Below are 15,424 nucleotides of genomic sequence, written 5' to 3'. Positions count from 1 at the left end.
GGATGTATGAGATGGAACACCATCCTGCTGCAGAATTTGACCCCTTTTATGATTTGGAATATAAGAGGTAGCTAATACTTCTTGATATTTTAGGCTATTGATATTGTATTCCACCTTGCAAATGTTTCGCACACCCCCATACTGAATGTTACCCTAGACCATGATCTTTCCACCACCAAATTTAACTGTTTTCTGGGTGTATTTCGGATCCATAAGGGCTCCAGTAGGTCTCCTGCAGTATTTGCGAAGGCTGTGGTGTAATTCTACTGAAGATTCATCAAATAAATCCACCTTCTGCCACTTTTCCAGCGTCCATCTGTTTAGCAGGCTGTGGGACTTTGCAAATGCCACATGGTTTTTTATTTGCCTTTTGTTTAGTGCTGGCCTCTGGGCACTGATTTGACCATGGAGGTCAATTCGAGACAGAATCCTACAAACTATTCTAGTTGACACATGGACTTGCGGTGAACAGGCCTGTTGGAGCTCTTTTGCAGTGAAGAGGGGCTTGCCTTGGATTTTCTAACCAACAAACGATCCTCCTGAGCAGTTGTCTTAAGGGGTCTGCCGGACCTGGGCTTGTCAAACACATCTCCAGTCTCTTCAAATCTTTTTTCATTCTTTGTACTTGACGCTGAGACACATTAAAGGTGCCAGCCACCTCTGTAGTGGATCTGGTCTTCAGCCTCTTGATAATCCAGGCTTTGGTGGAAGGGTGGATTTTTGGCATGTTGTCAGAGTTCAAGTTGCAGTTCAAGTGAAGGTTTGGGGTGCTGGGTTTCTTTTTATACACACACACTAATTAACCCCTTCATGACCCAGCCTATTTTGACCTTAATGACCAGGCCGTTTTTTGCAATTCTGACCAGTGTCCCTTTATGAGGTAATAACTCTGGAACGCTTCAACGGATCCTAGCGATTCTGAGATTTTTTTTTCGTGACATATTGGGCTTCATGTTAGTGGTAAATTTAGGTCGATAATTTTTGCGTTTATTTGTGAAAAAAATGGAAATTTGGCAAACATTTTGAAAATTTCGCAATTTTCAAGTTTTGAATTTTTATTCTGTTAAACGAGAGAGTTATGTGACACAAAATAGTTAATAAATAACATTTCCCACATGTTTACTTTACATCAACACAATTTTGGAAACAAAATTTATTTTAGCTAGGAAGTTATAAGGGTTAAAATTTGACCAGCGATTTCTCATTTTTACAACGAAATTTACAAAACCATTTTTTTAGGGACCACCTCACATTTGAAGTCAGTTTGAGGGGTCTATATGGCTGAAAATACCCAAAAGTGACACCATTCTAAAAACTGCACCCCTCAAGGTGCTCAAAACCACATTCAAGAAGTTTATTAACCCTTCAGGTGCTTCACAGCAGCAGAAGCAACATGGAAGGAAAAAATGAACATTTAACTTTTTAGTCACAAAAATGATCTTTTAGCAACAATTTTTTTATTTTCCCAAGGGTAAACGGAGAAACTGGACCCCAAAAGTAATTGTACAATTTGTCCCGAGTACGCCGATACCCCATATGTGTGGGGGAACTACTCTTTGGGCGCACAACAGGGCTCGGAAGGGAAGGAGCGCCATTTGAATTTTTCAATGAAAAATTGGCTCCAATCTTTAGCAGACACCATGTCGCGTTTGGAGAGCCCCTGTGTGCCTAAACATTGGAGCGCTCCCACAACTGACCCCATTTTGGAAACTAGACCCCCCAAGGAGCTTATCTAGATGCATAGTGAGCACTTTGAACCCCCAGGTGCTTCACAAATTGATCCGTAAAAATGAAAAAGTACTTTTTTTCACAAAAAAATTCTTTTAGCCTCAATTTTTTCATTTGCACATGGGCAACAGGATCAAATGGATCCTAAAATCTGTTGGGCAATTTATCCTGAGAACACCGATACCTCATATGTGGTCACAAACCACTGTTTGTGCACACGGCAAGGCTCGGAAGGGAAGGAGCACCATTTGACTTTTGAATGAAAAATTAGCTCCAATCGTTAGCGGACACCATGTTGTGTTTGGAGAGCCCCTGTGTGCCTAAACTATGTAAACTATGGAGATCCCTCACAAGTAACCCCATTTTGGAAACTAGACCCCCCAAGGAACTTATCTAGATGCATAGTGAGCACTTTGAACCCCCAGGTGCTTCACAAATTGATCCGTAAAAATGAAAAAGTACTTTTTTTTCACAAAAAATTTCTTTTAGCCTCAATTTGTTCTTTTCCACATGGGCAACAGGATAAAAGGGATCCTAAAATTTATTGGGCAATTTCTCCTGAGTACACTGATACCTCACATGTGGGGGTAAACCACTGTTTGGGCACACGGCAGGGCTCGGAAGGGAAGGAGCGCCATTTGACTTTTTGAATGAAAAATTAGCTCCAATCGTTAGCGGACACCATGTCGCGCTTGGAAAGCCCCTGTGTGCCTAAACATTGTAAGGGTATGTGCACATGTCAGGATTTCTTGCAGAAATTTCCTGAAGAAAACCGGAAATTTTCTGCAAGAAATCCGCATTTTTTTTTGCGTTTTTTTTTCCGTTTTTTTCGCGTTTTTTTTTCGCATTCTGCAAGCGTAATTAGCTTGCAGAATGCTAAAGTTTTCCAAGCGATCTGTAGCATCGCTTGGAAAACTGACTGACAGGTTGGTCACACTTGTCAAACATAGCGTTTGACAAGTGTGACCAACTTTTTACTATAGATGCTGCTTTTGCAGCATCTATAGTAAAAGATAGAATGTTTAAAAATAATAAAAAAAATAAAAAAAATGCTTATACTCACCCGCAGACAGCTGATCTCCTCACCGGCGTCCGTTCCGTATAGATGGTGTGTGCGCGCAGGACCTTCCATGACGTCGCGGTCACGTGAGCGGTCACATGACCGCTCACGACCAATCACAAGACAGTGACGTCATCGGCAGGTCCTTCACCGCACACCAGCTACAGGAACCGAAGCGGCAGCATGCAGCTGAGAGGCGGGAAGACATCGAAGGTGAGTATATCACTATTTTTTATTTTAATTCTTATTTTTTGACCACTTATATGGTGCCCAGTCCGTGGAGGAGAGTCTCCTCTCCTCCACCCTGGGTACCAACCGCACATAATCTGCTTACTTCCCGCATGGTGTGCACAGCCCCGTGCGGGAAGTAAGCAGATCAATGGACTCCTAGGTGTGCGGAATCCCCTGCAATTCCGCATTTTAATGAACATGTTGCTTTTTTTTCCGCGATGCGATTTTTTCGCGGAAAAAAAGGCTACATTTGCACAAGAAATGCGGAATACACTGAAAATAACGGGAGGCATATGTTAGCGTTTTTTTATAGCGAAAAAAGGCGAAAAAAACGCGAAAAATACTGAACGTGTGCACATGGCCTAACTCCCCCACAAGTGACCCCATTTTTGAAACTAGACCTCCCATGGAACTAATCTAGATGTGTGGTGAGCACTTTGAACCCCCAAGTGCTTCACAGAAGTTGATAACGCAGAGCTGTGAAAATAAAAAATCATTTTTCTTTCCTCAAAAATTATTTTTCAGCAAGCAATTTTTTATTTGCACAAGAGTAACAGGAGAAATTGGGCCCCATACGTTATTGTCCAGTTTGACCTGAGTACGCTGATACCCCATATGTGGGGGGGAACCACTGTTTGGGCACACGTCGGGGCTCAGAAGGGAAGTAGTGACATTTTGGAATGCAGACTTTGATAGAAAGGTCTGCGGGAAAAATGTTACGTTTGCAGAGCCCCTGATGTGCCTAAACAGTAGAAACCCTCCACAAGTGACCCCATTTTGGAAACTAGACCCCCCAAGGAACTTATCTAGATGTGTGGTGAGCACTTTGAACCCCCAAGTGCTTCACAGAAGTTTATAACGCAGAGCCGTGAAAATAAAAAATATTTTTTCTTTCCTCAAAAATTATTTTTTAGTCCGCAATTTTTTTTTTTCACAAGGGTAACAGGAGAAATTGGACTACAAATGTTGTTGTCCAGTTTGTCCTGAGTACGCTGATACCCCATATGTGGGGGGGAACCACTGTTTGGGCACATGTCAGGGCTCGGAAGGGAAGTAGTGACGTTTTGAAATGCAGACTTTGATGGAATGGTCTGCGGGCGTCACGTTGCATTTGCAAAGCCCCTGATGTGCCTAAACAGTAGAAACTCCCCACAAGTGACCCCATTTTGGAAACTAGACCCCCCAAGGAACTTATCTAGATGTGTGGTGAGCACTTTGAACCCCCAAGTGCTTCACAGAAATTTATAACGCAGAGCCGTGAAAATAAAAAATCCTTTTTTTTTCCCACAAAAATAAGTTTTTAGCCCCCCATTTTTTTATTTTCCCAAGGGTAACAGGAGAAATTAGACCCCAAAAGTTGTTGTGCAATTTTTCCTGAGTACGGCGATAACCCATATGTTTGGGTAAACCACTGTTTGGGCACACGTTGGGGCTCGGAAGGGAGGGAGCACCATTTGACTTTTTGAAAGCAAGATTGGCTGAAAATCAATGGTGGCGCCATGTCGCGCTTGGAGACCCCTGATGTGCCTAAACAGTGGAAACCCCTCAATTCCAGCCCCAACACACCCCTAACCCAAACCATAACCCTAACCACAAGCCTAACCCTAACCTCAACATACCCCGAACCCTAATCTTAACCCTATTTCCAACCCTAACCCTAATTCTAACCCTAACTCTAATTCCAACTCTAATCCTAAGGCTATGTGCCCACGTTGCGGATTCGTGTGACGATTTTTCCGCACAGTTTTTGAAAAATCCGCAGGTAAAGCGCACTGCGTTTTACCTGCGGATTTACCATGGATTTCCAGTGTTTTTTGTGTGGATTTCACCTGCGGATTCCTATTGAGGAACAGGTGTAAAACGCTGCGGAATCCGCACAAAGAATTGAGTGCAGAAAATACAACGCAGCATTTCCGCGTGTTATTTTCCGCACCATGGGCACAGCGGATTTGGTTTTCCATAGGTTTACATGGTACTGTAAATGTGATGGAAAACTGCTACGAATCCGCAGCGGCCAATCCGCTGCGGATCCGCAGCCAAATCCGCACATAGCCTAATTCTAACCCTAATTCTAACCCTAACCTTAACACTCAGGCTACTTTCACACTAGCGTCAGTACGGGGCCGTCGCCATGCGTCGGCCTGAAGTACCGACGCACGTTGTGAAATAAATGTACAACGGGAGCAGCAGATGCAGTTTTTCATCGCATCCGCTGCCCCATTGTAATGCCCGGAGAGGAGGGGGCGGAGTTTCGTCCGCGCATGCATGGTCGAAAATGGCGGACACGACGCACAAGAAAAATTACATGTACCTTTTTTTTGTGCCGACGGTCCGCCAAAACACGAAGCAACCATCGCACAACGGTTGCGACGTCTTGCACTCCGTCGCAATGCGTAGCTAATGCAATTCTAAGGAGAAAAAACGCATCCTGCGGGCAACTTTGCAGGAGTCGTTTTTTCTCCAAAACGACGTATTGCGACGGCCGTCACACAACGCTAGTGTGAAAGTAGCCTAACCCTAGCCCTAACCCTATCCCTCACCCTAACTCTAACCCTAGCCCTAACCCTAACCCTAGTTCTAACCCTAGTTCTAACCCTAACCCTAGTGGAAAAATAAAAGTAAATATTTTTTCTTTATTCTATTATTGTCCCTACCTATGGGGGTGATAAAGAGGGGGGTTATTTATTATTTTTTTATTTTGATCGCTGTAATAGAACCTATCACAGCGATCAAAATGTACCAGGAACGAATCTGCCGGCCGGCAGATTCGGCGGGCGCACTGCGCATGCGCCCACCATTTTGGAAGATGGCGGCGCCCATGGAGCAGACGGACGGACACCGGGAGGGACACCGGAGGTTGATAAGTATGAGGGGGGGGATCGGACAGCGGGGGGGCAGATCGGACTGCGGGGGGAGCGGACAGGAGGACGGGGGGAGCGGAGGACAGCAGATGACAGGACGGAGGACGGTGGGGACGAGATCGGTGGCGGTGGCGGGGGGCAGATCACGATCTCCAGCCATGGCTGATGCTACTGCAGCATCGGCCATGGCTGGATTGTAATATTTCACCAATTTTTTATATTGGTGAAATATTACTATGGCTCTGATTGAAAGTGAAACGTCACTTTCAACAGCCAATCAGAGCGATCGTAGCCACGGGGGGACGAAGCCACCCCCCTGGGCTCAAGTACCACTCCCCCTGTCCCTGCAGGTCGGGTGAAATTACAGTTAACACTTTCACCCGGCCTGCAGGAGCGCGATCCGACCATGACGCATATGCTGCGTCACAGGTCGGATTGGCACAGGTTTTCATAACGCATACGCTGCGTCAAAGGTCGGGAAGGGGTTAACCGATCATTTACTGAGCACAGGTGAGGATGTAAACTAGGATTGGGTGCATTATATGACCAGGCGACAAAACTTTTGTCTTGCCAAAATCTGACCATTCTGTGTCCATTAACTGATCAATATTTCTGCATTGATGCCAATTTATTTTCTTATCTTAATCCACATTTCGGAGGGCTTCAGTTTTCAAAAGAATAATTTATACAACCAATGGATGAATTTAACGTCAGGTTATAAGCTTTTATTTACACAACATGGATAAGCGACAAAACTTCTGTCAGGGAGTGTACTGGAATCATGTCTCCCTGTTCCCAGTAATCATGGTTATTAACATTCCTCAGGACAAATGAGACAATTTGCAGAAATCCCGTTAATGGATTGCGCTTAATATACAGTGCAGGACGCGTACGGCCCTTATAGCAGCACATTGGTTATTAATGTCACAAAGATCGAGCGTGAAATTAACAAGACCTTATTAGCGGCCACTTAGAAACCAAACTCCCCAGCCCAGCGACTCTGCCCTGGACCTTCGGCCTCACGTTATAATGTAACCTCAGATTATCTGTAAGGAGGAGGTGTCACCACAGTCACATGTGCGTGCACCCTCTCATTAAGTCGGAGGGTGACATGATGCAGGGAAGAAGGGGCACAGCTGCAGCTTTCTATTTTATAAACTGAGAGATAGAAACATATTCCTTATCATGGATTGATAATAGGGATTAAGCATTCCTGCGGCCTGAGCAGTCTGTGTGCAGTATGGAGAGGCAGACTACTGAACAGGATACAGCCAGTCTGTGCAGCCTGGAGAGGCAGTCCACTTTACAGCAAGTAATGCACATCTGCAGCATGGAAGGTAGAGGTGCTTAGTTCATTCTCATCACGCAGCACATCTGGATGTCTACACTTATTCCCCATTCCAGGAGAAGTAGAGATGAGGTGGAGGACAATGTGAGCAGTAAGGGAAGTTACATCCTGCTGAATGGACAAATCTTCGATACTCCTGGGCCGGCAATCAGTCAAGCAGTAGAGATAATCACAAGGTTCGTGGAGGTCCTTGGTCAAGGATGAGACATTGTGGGCTTGGTTATAATATGCTGCATAAAGCAGAGATGGCTGCATTCAGCGATGGTGGTCTCACACAATGACAGTGGGTGGGTAGGGACGGTATATACAGCGGGGGATGGTTACGTACAGTGGGGGCAGCAATGCATAAGGGAGGACATGGTTATATACAGCGGGGGATGGTTACATACAGTGGGGGCAGTAATATATAAGGGAGGACATGGTTATATACCATGTCCTCCCTTGTCATACAGGGGATGGCTACATACAGTGGGGCACTAATTTACAAGGGACGACATTGTTATATACAGCAGGAGATGGTTACATACAGTGGAGGCAGTAATGTTCAAGGGAGGACATGGTTATATACAGCAGGAGATGGTTACATACAGTGGGGGCAGTAATGTACAAGGGAGGACATGGTTATATACAGCAGGAGATGGTTACATACAGTGGGGGCAGTAATGTACAAGGGAGGACATGGTTATATACAGTGGGAGATGGTTGTGTTGCGCTCGAGTCTGACACATCGCTGATCGGGTGGACAGATTACTGGGAGGGGCTGGTGAGGACCCAGCGGTCATGGTGCACATTGGCACAAATGACAAAGTTAGAGGTAGGTGGAAGGTCCTTAAAGATGACTTCAGGGAATTAGGCTGCAAGCTGAAAGCAAGGACCTCCAATGTGGTATTTTCCGAAATACTGCCTGTACCACGTGCCACGCCAGAGAGGCAACGGGAGATTAGGGAGGTTAATAAGTGGCTCAAGAATTGGTGTAGGAAGGAAGGAGGGGTTTGGGTTCCTGCAGAACTGGGCCAACTTCTCAGTTGGCTACAGGCTCTACGCTAGGGACGGGCTGCACCTCAATGGGGAAGGTGCAGCTGTGCTGGGGGAGAAAATGTCTAGGAGGTTGGAGGAGTGTTTAAACTAGGGATTGGAGGGGAGGTTATTCAATTTATAGGAGGGGAAGATAGTGCAGATAGAGACCTGGGCACAAATAAGGAAGTTGGGGCTGGCGGTGGCATGGGGGGTGGGGGTTAGAACAGTTAATAATTTAAGAAACAATAGAGGTACAGAGAGGAACATCAAGTGCATGTATACTAATGCCAGAAGCCTCGCCAACAAAATGGACGAATTAGAATTAATGTTGTTGGAGCATAATTATGACATGGTGGGGATATCTGAAACATGGCTGGATGAGAGCCATGACTGGGCTGTTAACTTGCAGGGCTATAGTCTGTTCAGAAATGACCGTACAGATAAGCGAGGGGGAGGGGTGTGTCTGTATGTAAAATCGTCCTTAAAACCCATCCGGCGTGATAATATAGGTGAATTTAATGAAAATGTAGAGTCCCTGTGGGTGGAGATAAGGGGAGGGGGAAAAAATAATAAACTACTGATAGGGGTTTGTTATAAGTCTCCAAAAATAATGGAAGCAATGGAGAATATCCTCGTAAAGCAAATAGATGAAGCTGCGACTCAAGGGGAAGTCATTATTATGGGGGACTTCAACTATCCTGAAATAGATTGGGGAACGGAAATCTTCAGTTCCAGCAAAGGTAATCGGTTTTTGACAACTATGAGAGACAATTACCTTTCACTACTGGTTCAGGACCCAACAAGAAGGGGGGCACTGCTAGACCTAATAGTAACCAACAGGCCAGACCGCATATCAAATATAAGGGTTGGGGGTCACTTGGGGAATAGTGATCACAAAATAATAAGTTTTCATGTATCCTTTAAAAAGATGTGTAGTAGAGGGGTTACACGGACACTAAACTTCAGGAGGGCAAATTTCCAACGGATGAGAAAGGATCTTGGTGCAATTAACTGGGACGATATCCTGAGACATAAAAGTACACAAAGAAAATGGGAGACGTTTATTAGCATCCTGGATAGGACCTGTGCACAGTATATACCGTATGGGAATAAACAAACTAGAAATAGGAGGAAACCAATATGGCTAAATAGAGCTGTAAGGGGTGCAATAAGTGACAAAAAGAAAGAAGCTAGAGAATTAAAGGAAGTAGGTAGTGAGGAGGCATTAAATAAATACAGAAAATTAAATAAATTCTGTAAAAAGCAAATCAAGGCAGCAAAGATTGAGACAGAGAGACTCATTGCAAGAGAGAGTAAAAATAATCTCAAAATATTCTTTAACTACGTAAATAGTTGTGGGTGAAATGGTGGATGAGGATGAGGAAAAAGCCAATATGCTAAATGACTTTTTTTCATCAGTATTTACACAAGAAAATTCCATGGCAGACAATATGATCAGTGATAACAAAAATTCCCCATTAAGTGTCACCTGCTTAACCTAGCAGGAAGTACGGCGGCATCCAAAAATCACTAAAATTGACAAATCTCCGGGCCCGGATGGGATACACCCCCGAGTACTGCAGGAATTAAGTACAGTCATTGATAGACCATTATTTTTCATCTTTAAAGACTCCATAGTAACAGGGTCTGTACCACAGGACTGGCGTATAGCAAATGTGGTGCCAATATTCAAAAAGGGGACAAAAACTGAACTCGGAAATTATAGGCCAGTAAGCTTAACCTCTACTGTGGGTAAAATCCTGGAGGGCATTCTAAGGGATGCTATACTAGAGTATCTGAAGAGGAATAACCTCATGACCCAGTATCAGCATGGGTTTACTAGGGACCGTTCCTGTCAGACTAATCTGATCAGCTTCTATGAAGAGGTAAGTTCCGGACTGGACCAAGGGAACCCAGTGGACGTAGTGTATATGGACTTTTCCAAAGCTTTTGATACGGTGCCACACAAAAGGTTGATACATAAAATGAGAATAATGGGGATAGGGGAAAATATGTGTAAGTGGGTTGAGAGCTGGCTCAGGGATAGGAAACAAAGGGTGGTTATTAATGGAGCACACTCGTACTGGGTCGCGGTTAGCAGTGGGGTACCACAGGGGTCAGTATTGGGCCCTCTTCTTTTTAACATATTTATTAATGACCTTGTAGGGGGCATTCAGAGTAGAATTTCAATATTTGCAGATGACACTAAACTCTGCAGGGTAATCAATACAGAGGAAGACAATTATATATTACAGGATGATTTATGTAAACTAGAAGCTTGGGCTGATAAATGGCAAATGAGCTTTAATGGGGATAAATGTAAGGTCATGCACTTGGGTAGAAGTAATAAGATGAATAACTATGTGCTTAATTCTAAAATTCTGGGCAAAACCGTCAATGAAAAAGACCTGGGAGTATGGGTGGATGACAAACTCACATTTAGTGGCCAGTGTCAGGCAGCTGCTACAAAGGCAAATAAAATAATGGGATGCATTAAAAGAGGCATGGATGCTCATGAGGAGAACATAATTTTACCTCTATACAAGTCACTAGTTTGACCACACTTAGAATACTGTGCACAGTTCTGGTCTCCGGTGTATAAGAAAGACATAACTGAACTAGAGCGGATGCAGAGAAGAGCGACCAAGGTTATTAGAGGACTGGGGGGTCTGCAATACCAAGATAGGTTATTACACTTGGGGCTATTTAGTTTGGAAAAAGGAAGACTAAGGGGTGATCTTATTTTAATGTATAAATATATGAGGGGACAGTACAAAGACCTTTCTGATGATCTTTTTAATCATAGACCTGAGACAGAGACAAGGGGGCATCCTCTACGTCTGGAGAAAAGAAGGTTTAAGCATAATAAAAGGTGCGGGTTCTTTACTGTAAGAGCAGTGAGACTATGGAACTCTCTGCCGTATGATGTTGTAATGAGTGATTCATTAATTAAATTTAAGAGGGGACTGGATACCTTTCTGGAAAAGTATAATGTTACAGGGTATATATATGTTAGATTCCTTGATAGGGTGTTGATCCAGGGAACTAGTCTGATTGCCATATGTGGAGTCGGGAAGGAATTTTTTCCCCAAAGTGGAGCTTACTATTTGCCACATGGAGTTTTTTTGCCTTTTTCTGGATCAACATGTTAGGGCATGTTAGGTTAGCATATGGGCTGAACTAGATGGACTTAAAGTCTTCCTTCAACTTTAATAACTATGTTACTATGTTACATACAGTTGAGGTAGCAATGTACAAGGGAGGACATGGTTTATATACAGTGGAGGATGGTTACATACAGTGGGGGCAGTAATGTACAAGGGAGGACATGGTTATATACAGCGGGGATAGTTATATACAGTGGAGGTAGTAATGTACAAGGAGGACATGGTTATATACTGCGGGGGATGGTTACATACAGTGGAGGTAGTAATGTACAAGGGAGGACATGGTTATATACAGCGGGGGATGGTTATATACAGTGGAGGTAGTAATGTACAAGGGAGGACATGGTTATATACAGCGGGGGATGGTTATATACAGTGGAGGTAGTAATGTACAAGGGAGGACATGGTTATATACAGCGGGGGATGGTTATATACAGTGGGGGCAGTAATGTACAAGGGAGGACATGGTTATATACAGCGGGGGATGGTTACATACAGTGGGGGCAGTAACGTACAAGGGAGGACATGGTTATATACAGCGGGGGATGGTTATATACAGTGGAGGTAGTAATGTACAAGGGAGGACATGGTTATATACAGCGGGGGATGGTTACATACAGTGGGGGCAGTAACGTACAAGGGAGGACATGGTTATATACAGCGGGGGATGGTTATATACAGTGGAGGTAGAAATGTACAAGGGAGGACATGGTTATATACAGCGGGGGATGGTTACATACAGTGGAGGTAGTAATGTACAAGGGAGGACATGGTTATATACAGCGGGGGATGGTTACATGCAGTGGGGGCAGTAACATACAAGGGAGGACATGGTTATATACCGCGGGGGATGGTTATATACAGTGGAGGTAGTAATGTACAAGGGAGGACATGGTTATATACAGCGGGGGATGGTTACATACAGTGGGGGCAGTAATGTACAAGGGAGGACATGGTTATATACAGCGGGGGATGGTTATATACAGTGGAGGTAGTAATGTACAAGGGAGGACATGGTTATATACAGCGGGGGATGGTTACATACAGTGGGGGCAGTAATGTACAAGGGAGGACATGGTTATATACAGCGGGGGATGGTTACATACAGTGGGGGCAGTAACGTACAAGGGAGGACATGGTTATATACAGCGGGGGATGGTTATATACAGTGGAGGTAGTAATGTACAAGGGAGGACATGGTTATATACAGCGGGGATGGTTGTATACAGTGGAGGTAGTAATGTACAAGGGAGGACATGGTTATATACAGCGGGGGATGGTTACATACAGTGGGGGCAGTAATGTACAAGGGAGGACATGGTTATATACAGCGGGGGATGGTTACATACAGTGGGGGCAGTAACGTACAAGGGAGGACATGGTTATATACAGCGGGGGATGGTTACATACAGTGGGGGCAGTAACGTACAATGGAGGACATGGTTATATACAGCGGGGGATGGTTATATACAGTGGAGGTAGTAATGTACAAGGGAGGACATGGTTATATACAGCGGGGGATGGTTACATACAGTGGGGGCAGTAACGTACAATGGAAGACATGGTTATATACAGCGGGGGATGGTTATATACAGTGGAGGTAGTAATGTACAAGGGAGGACATGGTTATATACAGCGGGGGATGGTTACATACAGTGGGGCAGTAATGTACAAGGGAGGACATGGTTATATACAGCGGGGGATGGTTATATACAGTGGAGGTAGTAATGTACAAGGGAGGACATGGTTATATACAGCGGGGGATGGTTACATACAGTGGGGGCAGTAACGTACAATGGAAGACATGGTTATATACAGCGGGGGATGGTTATATACAGTGGAGGTAGTAATGTACAAGGGAGGACATGGTTATATACAGCGGGGGATGGTTACATACAGTGGGGCAGTAATGTACAAGGGAGGACATGGTTATATACAGCGGGGGATGGTTATATACAGTGGAGGTAGTAATGTACAAGGGAGGACATGGTTATATACAGCGGGGATGGTTATATACAGTGGAGGTAGTAATGTACAAGGGAGGACATGGTTATATACAGCGGGGGATGGTTACATACAGTGGGGCAGTAATGTACAAGGGAGGACATGGTTATATACAGCGGGGGATGGTTATATACAGTGGAGGTAGTAATGTACAAGGGAGGACATGGTTATATACAGCGGGGGATGGTTATATACAGTGGAGGTAGTAATGTACAAGGGAGGACATGGTTATATACAGCGGGGATGGTTATATACAGTGGAGGTAGTAATGTACAAGGGAGGACATGGTTATATACAGCGGGGGATGGTTACATACAGTGGGGGCAGTAACGTACAATGGAGGACATGGTTATATACAGCGGGGGATGGTTATATACAGTGGAGGTAGTAATGTACAAGGGAGGACATGGTTATATACAGCGGGGGATGGTTACATACAGTGGGGGCAGTAATGTACAAGGGAGGACATGGTTATATACAGCGGGGGATAGTTATATACAGTGGAGGTAGTAATGTACAAGGGAGGACATGGTTATATACAGCGGGGGATGGTTATATACAGTGGAGGTAGTAATGTACAAGGGAGGACATGGTTATATACAGCGGGGATGGTTGTATACAGTGGAGGTAGTAATGTACAAGGGAGGACATGGTTATATACAGCGGGGGATGGTTACATACAGTGGGGGCAGTAATGTACAAGGGAGGACATGGTTATATACAGCGGGAGATGGTTACATACAGTGGGGGCAGTAATGTACAAGGGAGGACATGGTTATATACAGCGGGAGATGGTTACATACAGTGGGGGCAGTAATGTACAAGGGAGGACATGGTTATGTACAGCGGGGATGGTTACATACAGTGGGAGATAGTTACATACAGCAGGCATTCCTCACAACTTTTGAAAAGAAAGAGGGACAAATCATGCAGGGTTTTGCATGCTGTGGCAAATTTTGACCACACACATTTCTTTCTCCCCTGGCAGGAGATGTTAGAAGGGCAGTGGCACTGAGGGACATTCAGCAGACACCTGAGACTGCAGGGTGTAGACCCAAAGCCGGGAACGTCCGCTGTATCCAGGACAGTTGGGACTAGAGATGAGCAGATCGATTTACGGGACTCTGGTCCAGGTAAAGGGTACCTGGCAGCTGGACGGGAGGTCATGAATCTCTAACCTTCCAACATCCTGGCGCAGCTTTTGATTAGCCAGGGCTGGTGAGACGCCATCTGTGCGTCCTGCTCATCTCTAGTTGGGATCTGTGGATTATTTGTGGATTATTTTTTGTTCTTTCATTCAGTCGGAGCCACCAGAACTTTCTCATCTTTATGTAGCTTCACTATACGACATCTGTCTTTTTGGTCTCTGTAAGGCCGTGTTCACATGTAGCATAAACACTGTATTTTTGGTTTCTGCAGGATCCGCACCAAACTACACAATAACAATCTTCACTGATTATTGCATTTTTGCTTCATTTTTTAGGCCTTTTTCCTTTGACGATTTTTTGGTGGAGATACGAAGCAATGTTTTTGAAGTCTATTTTTTAAACTACAGGAAAGCTTTGATTCTGCACCTTACAAAGTAATTTTTTTACATGTGTTTTTTAGGCTCCACATAGAGGCCTCTAGAGAAATAAAAAGCACCGAAACTGCACAGTTCAGACATACGGGGGCGCAGTTTTCATGAAATCACATCTGATTTGCTTGGACATTTAAACATATAATTTCTGTGCAAAAACAGCATAAGAAACACAGTATTTAAACTACATGCAAACATAGCCTCAATGTCAAAGGAAACTGGATGTGATTTCATGAGAACTCCACAATCGGTGCATCTAAAAACCCTGCTGAACTGTGCGGCTTTGGTGCTTTTTTATCTATAGGTTTCTCTATAGGTTTCTATGTGGAGCCTTAAAAAATGTTGTTGCATTTTTAAGTGAAGAATTAATGCTTTTTTATGCTTATAACATTGTATCACATCTACACCAGAAACTCATCAAATAAGGGG

The 15,424-nt window shown here is 44.3% G+C and overlaps 1 protein-coding gene and 1 long non-coding RNA gene across 8 annotated transcripts in view; one reads left to right on the top strand and one right to left on the bottom strand.

The window, feature by feature from the left end:
• Positions 1–15,424, bottom strand: part of DAB2IP (DAB2 interacting protein) — a 273,236-nt gene that overhangs the window by 204,784 nt on the left and 53,028 nt on the right. The gene's annotated exons all lie outside the window — the stretch shown is intronic.
• The window catches only part of LOC143809332 (uncharacterized), a 52,083-nt gene continuing 43,811 nt past the window's right edge, over positions 7,153–15,424 (top strand). The window contains exon 1 of the long non-coding RNA XR_013222221.1: positions 7,153–7,404. This is a non-coding gene — a long non-coding RNA (uncharacterized LOC143809332). The remainder of the gene's footprint in view (positions 7,405–15,424) is intronic.

The sequence above is a fragment of the Ranitomeya variabilis genome, chromosome 2, assembly GCF_051348905.1.
Source record: "Ranitomeya variabilis isolate aRanVar5 chromosome 2, aRanVar5.hap1, whole genome shotgun sequence".
In the NCBI taxonomy this organism is placed as follows: domain Eukaryota; kingdom Metazoa; phylum Chordata; class Amphibia; order Anura; family Dendrobatidae; genus Ranitomeya; species Ranitomeya variabilis.
This window is presented reverse-complemented; position numbering and strand designations above follow the sequence as displayed.